Source organism: Lissotriton helveticus, chromosome 10 (genome assembly GCF_964261635.1).
Source record: "Lissotriton helveticus chromosome 10, aLisHel1.1, whole genome shotgun sequence".
Taxonomy (NCBI): Eukaryota; Metazoa; Chordata; class Amphibia; order Caudata; family Salamandridae; genus Lissotriton; species Lissotriton helveticus.
In genome coordinates, this window is record NC_136071.1 from 607,664,489 (window position 1) to 607,679,719 (window position 15,231).

The window sequence follows — 15,231 nt, forward strand, 5'->3', positions numbered from 1 at the left end:
TGTGCTCGAAAACGAATGACTGAGACTGTTGCTAATCTTTTGTCTCCACTCTTTGGGTCATTGAATATGACCCCTGTTTTGGAACGTAGGCAGAGTCGTAGTCAGTTTCCAAGCCCCGAAGAGCGGGCAGTGTTGGATCTTTTGGCTCGTAGATGGATTTTAAATGCTTCTAGGTATAATTTACTAGCGGTAATGGATGTTTTCTTACAGTGGGAGCCGCCGAAGCAAAGGTATGTTTTTGATGTAATGTGTACGTTTTTTCGTCAGGAATGGGAAAATAATGAGTTGGGTCTGATTCCGCTGGAAGTGCTTGATGTTCAGTCAGAATTTGCTAAAGGGACGATAGTGGAGTCTGATGTTGAGGAAGCCGTAGAGACGATACTTGTTTTTAGGTCTAGATTACCGCCTCAGACATTGTACGAACCTGATTCTTCTGTTAGGAGGAACGTGAAGCAGTATCCTATGAGAGAGGTTCCCCCTGTATGGAGAGAGGCAGTTGTTGCTAATGTTAATCAGGGTATTCAAGCTGAGCCGGCACATTTTCAGCGCGTATGGGTACATGTTCCTTGGAAAAGAGCAGAGGTCTTGGCTCTTAAGCAGACCTTGCCTGACCCCCGTAAGAATCCTGCTGGTTATTACAAGGAGTTGTCTCAGCCAGTTGATGCGTGTATTATGAATTTAGCTGACATAGATATGTTGATGGGTAATGTAGTTCCTCAACCTTTGTGGGCGAAGATTCGTCATGAGAATCATGCGCAAGAATTAGGAGATACGTGGGCTAATATTGTTGCTGCAGATGGTCGGCAAGTAGGAGGTGCCAAACCTGAGCCCTTAGTTGCAGAATTACCTGGTAGGATTATTAATTTGATGAAAACTATGATGCCTCCTTTGCGAGTGAATTGGGACAACTTAGCAGCATGCAAACAAAAGAAAGACGAGAGTGTGTCTGATTTCTTCACGAGGTTTGAGGAAACGTTTATCGATCATAGTGGTCAGGACATGAGCACTGAAAGTGGTCAAAGGTTGTTCATGGACAAATTTGTCTTTAATTTGCTTCCCGAACTTTCTAATAAGTTAAAGGACTCTGAGAGTTCATGGGCTGTTTCTTCGTTGGCCCAGATATTGGCTACTGCACAATATTATGAGAATAGGGATAAAGATGAGAAGGATAAAGTAGAGAAGAAGACTAAAGAATTAAAGACGAAAGTTCTTTTGCAGCAAGCTTATCCGCCTCGTACGAATCAGCCTCAGTTTCAGCAACCTCCACAGTTTCAGAGATTATTACAGAAACCTGAGTTTTTTGCTCCGGGATTGCCGCTAGGACCTAATCAGTGTGCTTATTGCAGAGAAGAAGGTCACTTCAAGAGTAGTTGTCTGATTCTGTTACAGCGTGCGAATGGTGTATCTGGTCAGAGAGGTCGTGGTGGTTTCCAACAAGTTCCTAGAGGTAGGGGACGTGGTGTGTTTCCCCGAAATGAGCGTTCCTTTCCCCCTCAGAATTCTACGAATTGTTTTGACGGACAGAATGTTCCGACTGTTCAGTCTGCACAGTACTACGTTGATGATTATTATGTCGAGAGTGAGAGTGCTGGTTATAATGATAGTTAGGACAGCCATGGGCAAAGAGAGGGAGTAGTGTCAGTTCCAGTAGACCAGAGTGGACCTTATGTTGAAGTGATTACATTAGGTGTGACAGGACCTTTTATTTTGGATACTGGTGCGACGAAGAGTTCTATCATGCACTCTAAACTTCCTGGCGCACCTTTGTCTGGCTTGACCAATGTTTCAGTAGGATTTTCTGGCGCCCCAGTTCGTAATCCGGTTTCTAGTCCTTTGCCCCTTTCTATTGGTCCTTGTGAATTGGAAGCTCCTCTTATTCTAACGACTGGTTGTGGTGAGAATCTGTTGGGTTTGGACTTGCTGAAAAGACTGCATGCAACATTACATTGTTCTTCTTCGGGAGTACATCTTACGATGGGTAAGAAAGTGATTTCCCCGATGTATTTGTCTAAAGATTGTCTTCCACTGGAATTGCGTTCTCTTCCTGATACACTTTGGGCTACAGGTCCCAATGATGTTGGTCTCTTGCAGATTCCACCCTATGTTGTTACCCCTAAGTCGAATGCTAGGCTACCTCGTATTCCTCAATATAAAATCTCTAGTGATGGCGAGAGAGCTCTTTTGGCGATTATTTATGATTTGGTTGAGAAGGGTGTAGTTGAAGAAATGAGAGGTAATGTGTGTAACAGTCCTGTTTTGCCTGTCCTTAAGCGTACTGATGCTTCTCAGCCACCTGTGTATCGGTTTGTGATCGATCTTCGAGAAGTGAATAAGATTGTGGTGCCACAGTTTCCTGTTGTCCCGGATATCACTGCTTTGTTGACACTGCTTGGTTTTCAGTTATCGATCTGAAGAATGCTTTCTTTAGCATTCCGATCGCTGAGGAAAGCAGATATTTTCGGCTTCTCTTAATGAGGCCGCAGCTTCCGGTTTAAGAGAGCTCCTCAAGGTTATTGTGAAAGTCCCTCCATCTATAGTCAGGCGTTGAAAACTCGGCTTGATAATTTTGTGTTACCTCCTGGTGCTACTCTTATCCAGTATGTTGATGATCTGCTGGTCGCTGCTGATGACGAAGAGATTTGTAAAGAAGCTACTCTTTCCTTGTTACGACATTTGACTGACCTTCATCATAAAGTGTCACCTTCAAAGTTACAGTATTGCCGACAAGAAGTAACCTATTTAGGTCATCTCTTGTCGAAGGAGGGAAGACGATTGACCCCAGAATGAATTCAAGCGATTGCCCAAATGACTGTACCATCCACACAGAGAGAAGTGCGTGCCTTCTTAGTTATCACCTCGTATTGTAGGCAGTGGATCCCCAATTTTTCCTTGCTAGCAAAACCTCTGTTGGCACTGACTCTTAAAGATACTCCGTATCCTCTCCCCTGGTCTGACGAATGTCAGAAAAGTTTTTCTGAATTACGTGATGCATTGTGTTCTGCTCCGGTGTTGGGTACCCCGGACTACAGTAAACCTTTCACACTGTACGTACATGAGAGAGAAGGTTGTGCATTGTCAGTGTTGACACAACAATTTGGAGACAAGCAACGCCCATGTGCGTATTTTTCAGCGACGTTAGATCCGGTAGCTAGAGCGTTGCCGAGTTGCCTGAGAGCTACAGCGGCAGCGGCTGTTTCTATTCGACAGTCTGCTGGTTTGGTATTGGATAATACGTTGATTGTGATGGTCCCACATGCAGTGGATACTTTATTGAACAGGACTAAGACTCAGCACCTTACTAGTGCACGTTTGTCAGGTTATGAGTTGACGCTTTTGGCTAGCCATGTGCACATTAAAAGGTGCAATGTGTTGAATCCAGCTACGTTGTTACCGATTTCTGTAGAGACAGATGTTCAGGAACAGCATGATTGTGTTCTCCGGACAGAGGAGGAAACAAAGGCTAGAGTTGATTTAAAAGATACTCCTCTTTCGAATGTTGATGGTACCCTATGGGTAGATGGTTCATGTTTTAAGCTTTTGAATGGAGAGACGACTGCAGCATATGCCGTCACAACTTTACATACAGTTGTTGAAACAGCACGTATAGCACAGAATTCAGCGCAAGCAGCAGAGTTAATAGCATTGACTACAGCGTGTGTATTGTCAGAAGGAAAGTGAGTGAATGTTTATACTGATAGCCAGTATGCGTTTGGTGTGGCCCATAGTTTCGGACGTTTGTGGAGAGAGAGAGGATTTCTTACTTCTCATGGTACGAAAATTCAGCATGGACAATTGGTGAATAACCTTCTTGAATCACTAACTCTGCCAAAGCAGATTGCAATTGTGAAGTGTAGTGCGCATAAGAAGGTTACAGATGATGTGGGTCGAGGGAATGCGTTTGCAGATGAAGTTGCGAAAGAAACGGCGAAAGACATGACGAGTCGAATGTATGTTGCGGGCCCTGTTAATTGGGTTATGGCTGGTGGAATGTGTGAAGACACAATAGAAAGTGTGAAGTTGATTCAGGCTGAAGCTACTGAGAAAGAAGTGAGCGTGTGGAGAGAAACTACGGGTATGTTGGATTCGACAGGTTGTTGGGTTGAGTTGTCGGAGCACCAGCGATGGTTGTTGCCTGATGCGTATGGGCTCCCAGTGGTTACTATGGCTCATGGAATGGCTCACATTAATTCGAAAGGGATATGCAAGTTGTTGGCTCCAGTATGGCAGAATGCTGGAATTCCTAAATGTGCTGAGAATGTGGTGAAGCATTGTATGATTTGCTTGATGCATAATCCTGGTAAGGGAACCCCAACTCCAGCTGGTAATTTTGCACCCCCAACGTATCCGTTTGAAGTGATACAGCTAGATTATATTCACATGGAGAGATGCAACAATTTGAAGTATGTCCTTGTGGTCGTTTGTGCCTTTTCCAGATGGATAGAGGCCTACCCCCTAAAGGATAATACTGCCTTGTCTACAGCCAAGGTTTTGCTCAAAGATTACTTCCCTAGGTATGGTTTGCCGAGAATTGTATGGAGCGACAATGGGAGTGAATTCGTGGGCCAGATCATGAAGAAAGTGTCTGCGGGTTTGGGTATCAATCAGAAATTCCATGCTGCGAATCACCCCCAGTCCGCTGGACTTGTTGAATGCTATAACGACACTCTGAAGCTGAAGCTAGCTAAGATACAAGTGAGCACTGGTCTTACATGGCCAGATGCTTTGCCATTGGCCCTTTTGTCAACGAGGACGACAGTACATTCTCGTGTGGGACTTAGCCCATATGAAATTGTGTTTGGTCGTCCGGCCAATGTTTGTGGTGTCCCAAGGCCTAAGAAGTATAGCGACATCGAGTACCCTATGTTGGTGGATTACTTACATGACTTGACTGCTAAATTACGTGTTCTCCACCAACAGGTCTATGACAGTTTACCGACAGTGACTGCGGATCCAGACCACACAATTCAACCTGGTGACTTTGTCCTTACGAAGAATTTCCAACGAACTAAGAACTTGGAGCCAAGGTGGACTGGACCGCATTTAGTCTTGCTAGTGACTCGGACTGCAGTTAGGGTCGCTGGTAAAAAAAAATTGGGTGCATGCCACCCATTGTAAGAAGGTTCCGTTGCCCTTACCGTATGACAAGTGGGTAAGGGGAGGTATAGCTGATTCTGAATGTAAAAGAATTCCTAGATGCGTACCTTTTAGTGATGCACATTTGGAATGGATTCAGTCAGAAAGTGCGGACGATGATATTCTACAAGCTTCTGTGCCTCCATACCTGAGACTTGACACAGCGGATCCGGAAACACTTTTTCAAGAGCAAACTGTGCCTGGCAGAGAGCACTACAACCTAAGGCCGAGAAAGGACAAATAAATGGACAAATAAAAATTTGAAATTTGTGTTGTGAGTTACACCTTTTTCAGACAAGAGACTATTTTTCTTTTTCTTTTTTGAGTTTGAGTCACCATCCGGACTCAGCTGCAGGGTCGCGGTACAGCCTTAAGGGGTGAGCCGCGAATTGACGAAAGGTCTGTGGTTCATGGTCGTTAGTACGATCTTGACGCACACTTAAGTGAAGAAGGTAATAGCCGTGAGCAGCACGTTAGAGGATGGAGTCTTTTGTATCTGAGAAAAGTGTTGAAAGAATTGATTTTAAAATGAAAATATGTATATTTGTCCGTAGCAAATGTTTTTTGATATTGTGTTTCTTGATGTTTTTGAATATTACATTGGCTTGTGTGGGTTGGATTGGCTATATTGCACAACAGACGCTTGTACCTATGTCCCAACCTACTCTTTCTTTTTCTACTGTTCCTTCGTATGAGTTTCACACTTTGCCTGAACATGAGCAGACACGAAGATCAAAATTTGTTAACAATTCGTTTATAAAGTTCTTGCATCAGCATCAGCTAGTAGTAAATACAACGAATTGCTGGGTATGTGGTCTAATGCCGCATACGACAGATAAGGGAATGCCATATTTGGTTTTGCCTTTTTCGCCTAATGGGTCAGTGTGGGCACTCCAAGCGATGTTTATTTATGCGAATGAAGCATCTCCTTTACATTCCGTCAAAGATAATGCGAGTAATAATGCCTTAATACAGGGAATAGTAGATATGATCAGAGCTATCGATGCGTATAATGTTATCCCTAAGGATGAAGTACGAGCATATACTGGTTGGAACAAGATTGGATATAGCATTAGTCTGACAGAGAAGGAGAGACGAAAAAGGTCTCCCCCTATTTGGATTGTACCCCACCGAGGTCACCTTTGTCTGCAAGGTAATGGTCAGAATCCAAGAGCTCAGCTTGGTAAGAGTGCGTGTGTTCACACCTATGTCTATGCATCCCAGAGTTCTCCACCGTTTGTGCCAGCTAAAGGCACGTATTTTGTTTGTCACGACAGAGCCTATACATGGTTGCCACCTGATTTTTCAGGTACATGTTATGTGGTGTTTTTGCTTCCCCCTACATACACTGCTGTTTTCAATTACCATAAGACAAGATATGGTAGAGGTGTCATCGATGCGAAAGATACTGTCGCACAAGAAGCTGGAGACTTCTTTAAGGGTTTCGTGCCCTTTTGGGGTCCTATGGCCAATAGTAGGAATATTCGACAGCTTACGAGAGTGGTTGAGGCCACTATAAATGAAACTGCAGGTGCTCTTAGCAATATTACAGCTGAGCTTCAGGCGGATCGTCTTATGACGTTAATAAACCGTATGGTTTTAGATATTATATTAGCAGATAGAGGTGGGGTATGTAAATTGATCGGGTCTAGTTGCTGTGTTTTCATACCAGATAATGCCCCGACAGTGTACCAAGCCATCATGAAGTTATATAAGTCCGCTGAGTCTATACATGTAGACGAAGGGAACTGGTCATTGACTGGATGGATTTGGGGACTGTTGTCTAGATGGGGATGGAAGAATCTGATGTTCCTTGGTATGGCTTTAGCTATCCTTTTCTCGTGTTCTTTATGCATCCAGTGTGGTCCCGCCATTTGTAGTCTTTGTGCTACGATCTGTGTGAGAAGACCTGTCCCGGGAGAAGTGAAGGATAATAAGATGATGCTACAGCAACACCTTGATGACCTGATGAGAATAGATATAGACCTGGATTCAGATTGACATGAGTTTAGGTTATTGCCTACGTAATGGCAAAAGGAGGGTCTGAGGTTCTGTGATTCTCGAACAGGACACCGTTTTGTTTGAGTTGTTCGTGACGCCATTTGTGTTGCCCTCACGTAGGCCTATGGAGGTAACCGAACGAACAAAGTTGCATGGCCTTCGTTGTTCATGTACGTATTAACTAGGCCTTTTCTGACTTGTGAGTGAGCTGCAGGACGCTGACCCCGTCACCTGAAACTGACCTTTTGCGAAGCCAATTTCCCTGGCTGATCGTTGTCTGAGATTGCCAATCAATGTTCAGGATATCGTTAACTTTAGTGCTCTTGTACATATCTTATCCTATTCAGCATCTGAATTGTTTCTTTTCTTATGTCTTTTCATTACATGGGTAGTGCTTTCAATTATGGGTTTGTCCGGCTTGTGGAAAATGAATTTGGGACATTCCTAATAATTAACTTGTGGGTTGGTACAATGTAAAGTGAGCTTTTTATGATGTGATAATGTGTGGGAAAATGTATTTCATTCGTCAGTATTTGTCGCAGTGGGTGTGCATTTGTAATGAGCAAAATATGTATAAAAAGAGATGTCTTGCTCTACGAAAATTTAGCAGTTTCCTGAGTTGTACACCGTGTTGTATTGCTGGGATTACTGTTACTAGCTGCAGCTAATAAATTTGATCTCTGACGCCATCCACAAGTATTCCGTGTCTCTGTATACCAAGACAGGAGAACCCGAAGACTTTGGGTTCTAAAACCCGGTTCTTCACACTCCTCCCAGCCACAAGCTCCGTCTCGTAGGTGGCAGCTGAGGTCCACTCAGGGGCCCCCCAGAGATCAATGGTGGCCAGCTGACCTTCTCCACAAGATCCGTGACCATTGGGCTCCAGCAGCAATATAGGGCGGCAGCCTCCAGGGACAGGCGTGGAGCTTCAGAGAAATGATCCTTCCAGCATGGCGGCTGACTCTGCCCTACTTAGGCATAGTCTTATTGATTGTTTCTTTTGTTGTCATTTCCTGCCAGGAAAGCAGGATTATGGGACACATGGTGCTGGGAAAAATAAAAAATGAGAAAAGAGAATGCATAATACTTGCCTCCATACCTTTAATGAAATTTGAACTCTCCTTCACAAATTGCGTGGAGAATCTGCAATTGTTCTAACTGCACTTTGTAAATCCTGCTAAGGCCTATGGGGGCTTTTTGTTCTATTGAAAACCACATAAGTTTAATGCGGATTGATGAGGTTGTACGTCAGTTCAACATGTTAAAAAAATAAAAAGGTACAACACCTACACATTATCATTATGCTTTTGCAAAGTGAGCCTAAAGGAGCACAAAATGTACTTAGATAATTTTGCATCAACTATTTCACTTAAAGTGAACAGTTTTGTCTGGAGACACCTGCCAATTTTCTCTACTTTAGAGATTCATTGTTCAAGCTATTTTTTTATACTCTCTGGAGTTAGGCTCAGGTATGCTGGCAGTGAAGGAACATGGACAAAGGCATTTTAAATGTGATAATTTATAGTTAAACCACGATCTCTGGGCCCAGGGCCAGACTGACCTTAGCAGGCACTGAGCGTTTCCGAGAGGGCCGGAAGTGTGGGGGACGGCTTTGGAAATTAAGCTGGGGGCTTTTTTTTTGTTGCTAGCAGTCGGTTTTGCAGCAGTGTTGCAATATCGTCCACAAGTAACAAAAAAAGTTGCGTTGGATGCTTGTTTTATGAGTGCTTCACACTAGCACCCTCGGCCAAACCCTGACCCTCCATGACCCCCCCGTGAGCCCCCCCCTCCCCGGGGCTGGTCCGATAGAATTGCCAGGGCTGAATTGTGTTCTCAGTCCAGCCCTATCTGGGCCTCGGTTTCAATCTGCGAAAAAGTGGTAACTGAGGAAGAAACACGCCAACAAGTATGGTTTAAAAGCGATGTCATTGGCTTCAAATCAATGTAAGACAGAAACATACTTCGATCATGGAAAAATTTAGAGTAAAATCGCTTAGTAGTTAAAGAGAACAGGTACATTTATATTTTGTTAAAATAGTGTATTTATTTTTAATCAGTGTTTAATTTGTAAAAAAATAAGTGCTGGGGGGCAGCTTCAACTAGCCCTTTCTCCTGTAACACGGCCTAAAACAGAGCCAACTACAAGTGGAGGGAAGGTGTGGAGTAACAGCCAGAGCTGCTGACTTCAGACCTGGAGAACCAGGTTTGAGTCTCTGCACTGGCTCAACATCCTGTGATTCAGGACAAATCGCTGAATCTGCGAGTGCCTACCAAAAATGAGAGTGTCCTTAACTGGTGCTCATGAAACTATAGGGCCGGTGTTGATGATTAAGTGCTGGTGCTGAGCACCGGAAACCATTGGCTCAAATTAAGCACTGTTTTTAATATATTCTGCAGCATTTAATATATGCTGCAAGCTTTGGTTCTTCACATCGAAATTTCGGCAGCAGAAATCTCCATTAGAAAGACAAAGGAAACTTCGAACTGTGTACACGTGTATTTTCTTTCTACCGATGCCAATTTTGGGGGGAACTGTGTTGTTGTTCTTTGCTGAAAAATAAAGGTTTTTAAAAAAAAAAAAGAAAGACAAAGGAAAAACATCCAGGAATCGGAAAACACTGAATTCTACATGTTATTCTCCCAAAAAATGCAATCTCCATTATTTCCCTCCAGCGGAATTAATGTAAACCCTTGTAACAATGGGAGAGGATGTGGCCTGAGGACGAGAGCTGCTGACAGGGAACCAGGTTTGAGTCCTGGCCTCGGTTGAAAACCCTGTGATTCTGGGCAAATAATGTTATCTCGCCGTGCCCTGTGCTACTGCTATTCCGTGGCCCTGCAAGACCCAGGGCTGTGTTTATCAAGGGCTTGCATTGCCTTTGTGTCACAAGGTGACACAGGTGCAATGCAAGCCCTTCAGTGAGATTTACTAATCCATGCAGAGCCACATTGTGTAGATCTGGAGTAAAGCAAGGCACCGCAAGTTGCTGCCTTGAGGTTCTCTGCCCTAGGAAGGCATTCCATGCGTGGACAGGCATCCACACAAAGCTTTTGGCACATTTTCAGATTTACTAACACTAGTAAACCTGGGAATGCGTCAAAAATGGTACACCTTCCCACAGCAGGCTCAGCAACCAGGAAAATGTTTCTCTCTCCTCACCCTCCCCCCTCTTTCTACATGTGCTGCATTCTGCAGCACACATAGAAAGAGGAAAACGCCTCAAAGCATATTGTTTGTGTGCAGAATGGTGTCCCTTTCTGCACAAAAACAATCCTGGCTGGAACGCAGGTGACCTTGTACCATTGTGCAAGGGTGCTGGCGTTGTCGCTTGAGAGAGCATAAATAGGCCATCACTTAGTAGATATGGTGCATTCCTGCCCTCTCCATTTGACACAGTGAAGCAAGTTGTCTTACGTTGCTACAACCATTAGTAAATCAGTATTTTTGGTTGCTCGTACATGTTTGAATGATGTAAATCCATTCTCATGTGACCCTATGAGAGTTTGTTGTTGCTTCTGTTAGTGCTCATTTAGGAGCCTAAAAAATGTCTCATCACAGCTCCCGATTAGGCCTCTCTATCCAGCCAAAATTTGCCCACAGCCCTGCAGGGAATTTATGAACATTTATCTTGTTTCTGGTGGTGGCAACTTCCATTCATTGGCTATAGTTTGGGATACTACTGCTGTTAAGAACTGGGGGGCTCTAGTTGGCAAGGGTTTGCACCTTTGTCCAAATAGGGACCCTTCTTCCTATTCAGGATAAGGGAGTTACACTCCTTAAATAATCCCTGCTCACCCCCTTGGAAGCTTGACACGAGCAGTCAGGCTTATCTTAGAGGCAGTGTGTAAAGCATTTGAACATAACCAAAAGTAATACAGTGTAAGCACTACAAAAGGACACCACACCAGTTTAGAAAAATATCCAATATTTTTATATATTGAAGACAAGACCAAAAATGATAAAAATCCACAATACATTACTTAAAAATCTTCAGTTATCAAAATAACCGTGAAAAACAGTTCCTTGATGTCGATAATTCCATCCGGGGCTATCACAGCGTCTTGAGCAAACAAATCCAAACAGTTCTGGCTGACCGCGGTGTCGTGGGCCAGCTACGGTGTCGGGAAGACCTGCAAACAATACCTTTCAGAAATGCAGGGCGTCGGCGACCTCTTGTTGAGCTTCCAAAAGCACGGTGTCCGCAGGCGTCAGTTCCGGAGGCCGGCGCAGGAGTCGTCAGGGCCCTCGAAGTCACATGCATTGCAGGTCAAACTCCTCTTTGTTGAAGTCAGGAGTGCTGACGTCGGCAGGTATCTGGTGTTGCAGTGTGAAGTGCGGTGTGCGGTGTCCTCAGGTCGCTGTGCGAGCTGCGGCTCGGTGGGGGCGTCAGGTGGCGTCGTTGGTGAGACCAGGGTCGTTGTGCGAAGTGAAGGCGGTGCTCGTCGCGGTGCTGGCAGGTCACGGTGCAAGCAGCATCGTCGTCATTGCTGAAGCGATGTAGTCGGCTGACAAACTGGAGTCGATGGCACCGGTATTGGTAGGCCAAGGCCGCGGTGCAGGATGAGGGCGGTGCGTTGTGTAACTTTACGAGCGGTGCCCTCGAACCACGGTGCAAGCAGTGGTGTCGATTCCGGCGTGGAGCATTGTTGTCGGGGATACCAGGGCGTTGTCGTGAAGCGAGGCGGTGCGGAGTGCGATGCCCACAGGTCGCGGTGTGAGCAGCGGCTCAGTGGCGGCTTCAGCAGGTGTCGTCGGTGAGAGCAGGGTCGCGATGCAGCGTTGCAGGGTGCCCACGGCGGTGCCATCAGGACACGGAGTCGGCAGCGGCGTCGTAGATGTCTTCGAGTTGCTCTTCTTCTGTTGCAGAACAAAACACACAGTCCCCAGTGCTGAGAGGAGAAGAGTTTGAAGTCTTTGCTGTTCCTGTGACTTCTTGAACAGGGGGCAAGCTCTACCTCAAGTCCTTGGAGAAACTCACAAAAGTAGATTGCAGAAAGTTCAGTCCAGTCCTTTCACTGCCCAAGACAGAAGCAGCCACTGCAGGCCAACACAGCAAATTGGTAGTTTCTCCTCACAGCTTCGCCAGCTCTTCTTCTTGGCAGTCTTCTTTATCCAAAAGATTTATAACTTTCTGGGGTTTGGGCCTCAATATTTATACCACCAAATCCTTTGTTCTCTGAAGGCAGAGAGTGTCTGTACTTAGTCCAAACCAGTTCTGGGTGCATTCTGCCACTGCACAACTTCTTCCTTTGTCAGTGTGGGTCAGGGTCATCAGACGTACCACAGGCGGTGGAGCCAGCATTGTGGAAGGCAGGCACAGCCCTATTCAGGTGCAGGTGCTACTGCTCCCACCACTCCGCATGCAGATAGGTCTATTCAGCCTTGTGCTGATCACCCTGTCTCCTGGTGCCACACCAGCCCCTGTCACTCACAAACCATACATGCAATACACAACCTAGCAGAGGCAGGCTGGATGGTTACGCAGGAAAATACCTACTTTCTAAAAGTGGTATTTTCAAACACAGAATACTAAAACCAACTTCACTAAAAGATGTATTTTATCATTCTGAGTTCAGGCATACTAAATTCATTTTTCTACCATGCTCCCTGGGTTAGTTAGGATTATAAGATGCTATATTCAAACTGCCCATTCTGACCTATGGGAACAGGTAGCCTTGCAATAGTGAAAAATGAAATTGACTGTAATTCACTATCAGGACATGCCACACACCTGGGCATGTTCTACCTTTCACCTACAATGCACCCTGCCCACTGGGGTACCTTGGGCCTACCTTAGGGGTGACTAACATGTAGAAAAGGGAAGGTTTAGGGGCTGGTGAGTGGGTGCACTTGCCAAGTCGACATGGCGGTTCCAGACTGCACACAGGCTCTGCAAAGGCAGCCCAGAGTTACATTTTACGAGCTGTTTGCGTGGGTGGCACAATTCAGTGCTGCAGCCCACCAACAGCATTTGATTTAGGGGCCCTGGCACGCGCAGTGCACTTTACTAGGGACTGACACATAAATCAAATAGGCCAATCATGGAAACACCCATCCATAACACATTTTACTACAGGAGTACTTGCACTTTACCGCTGATCAGCAGTGAGAAAAGTTTGCAGAAACACTATGCCAACAAAAACAGAGTAAAAAACCGTGAGGCCAGAAAGCAAAAACTCAGGGGAACACGCCAAAAGATGCCAAGTCTAACAACTGTTTACTGGGCCATATATTTGTTTCCCTATAGAAGGGATGAAAATGCTTGACTGGTTAAGAAAACTATGGCACTTCACCCCTGTTCCACTTTTTGGGGCCTGTCATGTGTTTTTCCTTCAAAAAGATTTGATTGCTTTGGAGGTGCTCCATGTATTTGCTGATGGTCTTCCAGAAGAGCTGCATCAACTGTACCCCAGGAGTATTACCCCCGCCTTCCTAGAAGAGCATGTCTACTCTCCCTTCCACATCTACCTTAATATTGGGAGACTGGGGGTGCCAGCTAGCACCACATTTTAGCCAAAAGCATAGGTATTTTCTGCTCCAGCTCCGGTGTGGAGACAGCCTACCTTCCCTGTAAACTCCCTCAAATCTACCCTAATAGCAGGCTCCACTCCCCCGAGGTTTCCTGCTGTTGCGCAGTGCATGAATGTTGCATGGTCCATATGTGCAGAATTGTTGGAGGGCAGGGTAAAAAGTGTTATATGGTCGACTCAATAGATTTTGCACAAAATGGCGCTTCTCCCCCATGTTCTCTTTGTCCTTCCGTGGACATGGTGGTGCAAAGAAAGAATATTGATGTAAAAATATCGACTTGCACAAATATCGAGGTAAAAATATCGTGGGTCAGAGATATCGACAGACAAAATATCGTGTTCAAGAATATCAATTTTAGGTAAGTAATATTGATGTTTAAAATATCGAAGTGTTTAATATCGTTTGCAAAAATATAATTGTTAAAAATATCGATTTTTTAAATAATGTTATATATTTTAGTATATATTTTATATGTATGTGATGTATGTTTTTGTATAAGAATTGTTTATATTTTTAATATGTGTGTTAACATTTTAGTAGTTACTAATTTTTTTTTTGAATTTTGCATTTTTAGTTCCGTAGGGAAAAAGGATGGGAAGTAATTTAATTATATTAAAATTATTGAATATTTTGTATTTATTAATATTTGTTTAATTGAGATGTTATAGTGTTAAATGTGTAAAGTAATTTACTATGAATTAATGAATAATTTGTTGTTAATTAATTTTAATAAATTAATTGGCAATTAACTAAGGTGATTGTGTAATTAGTTTTAGGTGTGTGTTGTGGTGTTGGTGTAAAAGAGTGGGAAGGATGGTAAGTAATTTATTTTGAATTGAGGAATTATAATTAGTTGTTAAGTAATAATAAATAATGAAGTAGTAATTAATTATGGTAATTGTGTAATTAGTTTTAGGTGTGTTTTGATGCACTCACTGGAGTTGAAATAGTAAATTTAATTATTTTGCTATCCAACATTTTCCCTACTGTTGCATTTATTGTATTGTGAAATATAAGTTTACATTTTTTTTAAATAATTTAATGTTTTAATTTTTTATAGAATGTTTTAATTTTATTTTAAAATTTTGATAAATATATATTTTAGTTTTATATAATTCTAAAGTTTAAAAATTAAAAAAGATAATAGTTAAATATATGTATATGAGTAAATTATTAGGTGTGTTTATATTGTTATAAATTATGTTTATTTGTTATATTTAGTTAAAATGTATATTACATTTAATCAATTTTGTAAATAATATTAATATTTAATATATTTTATTTTATTTTATATATTTCTTTTAATCAATATTTTTTACATCTATATTTTTTACTTCAATATTTTTGATTCAATATTTTTGTACTTACCTGTTTAGGTATAGGTAGTCAATATTTTTGCATTCTATATTTTTTCATCGATATTTTTAACAATGATATTATGTCAGTGAACCAACATGACAATAGGGGTGGTCTCCTTTCTAGGGTCTTCTTTTGAGACTGCAAATGGATAATGAACAGCTGATTCTACATCACATCCTACCTGCCTTTTCTGCCCAACGAATACT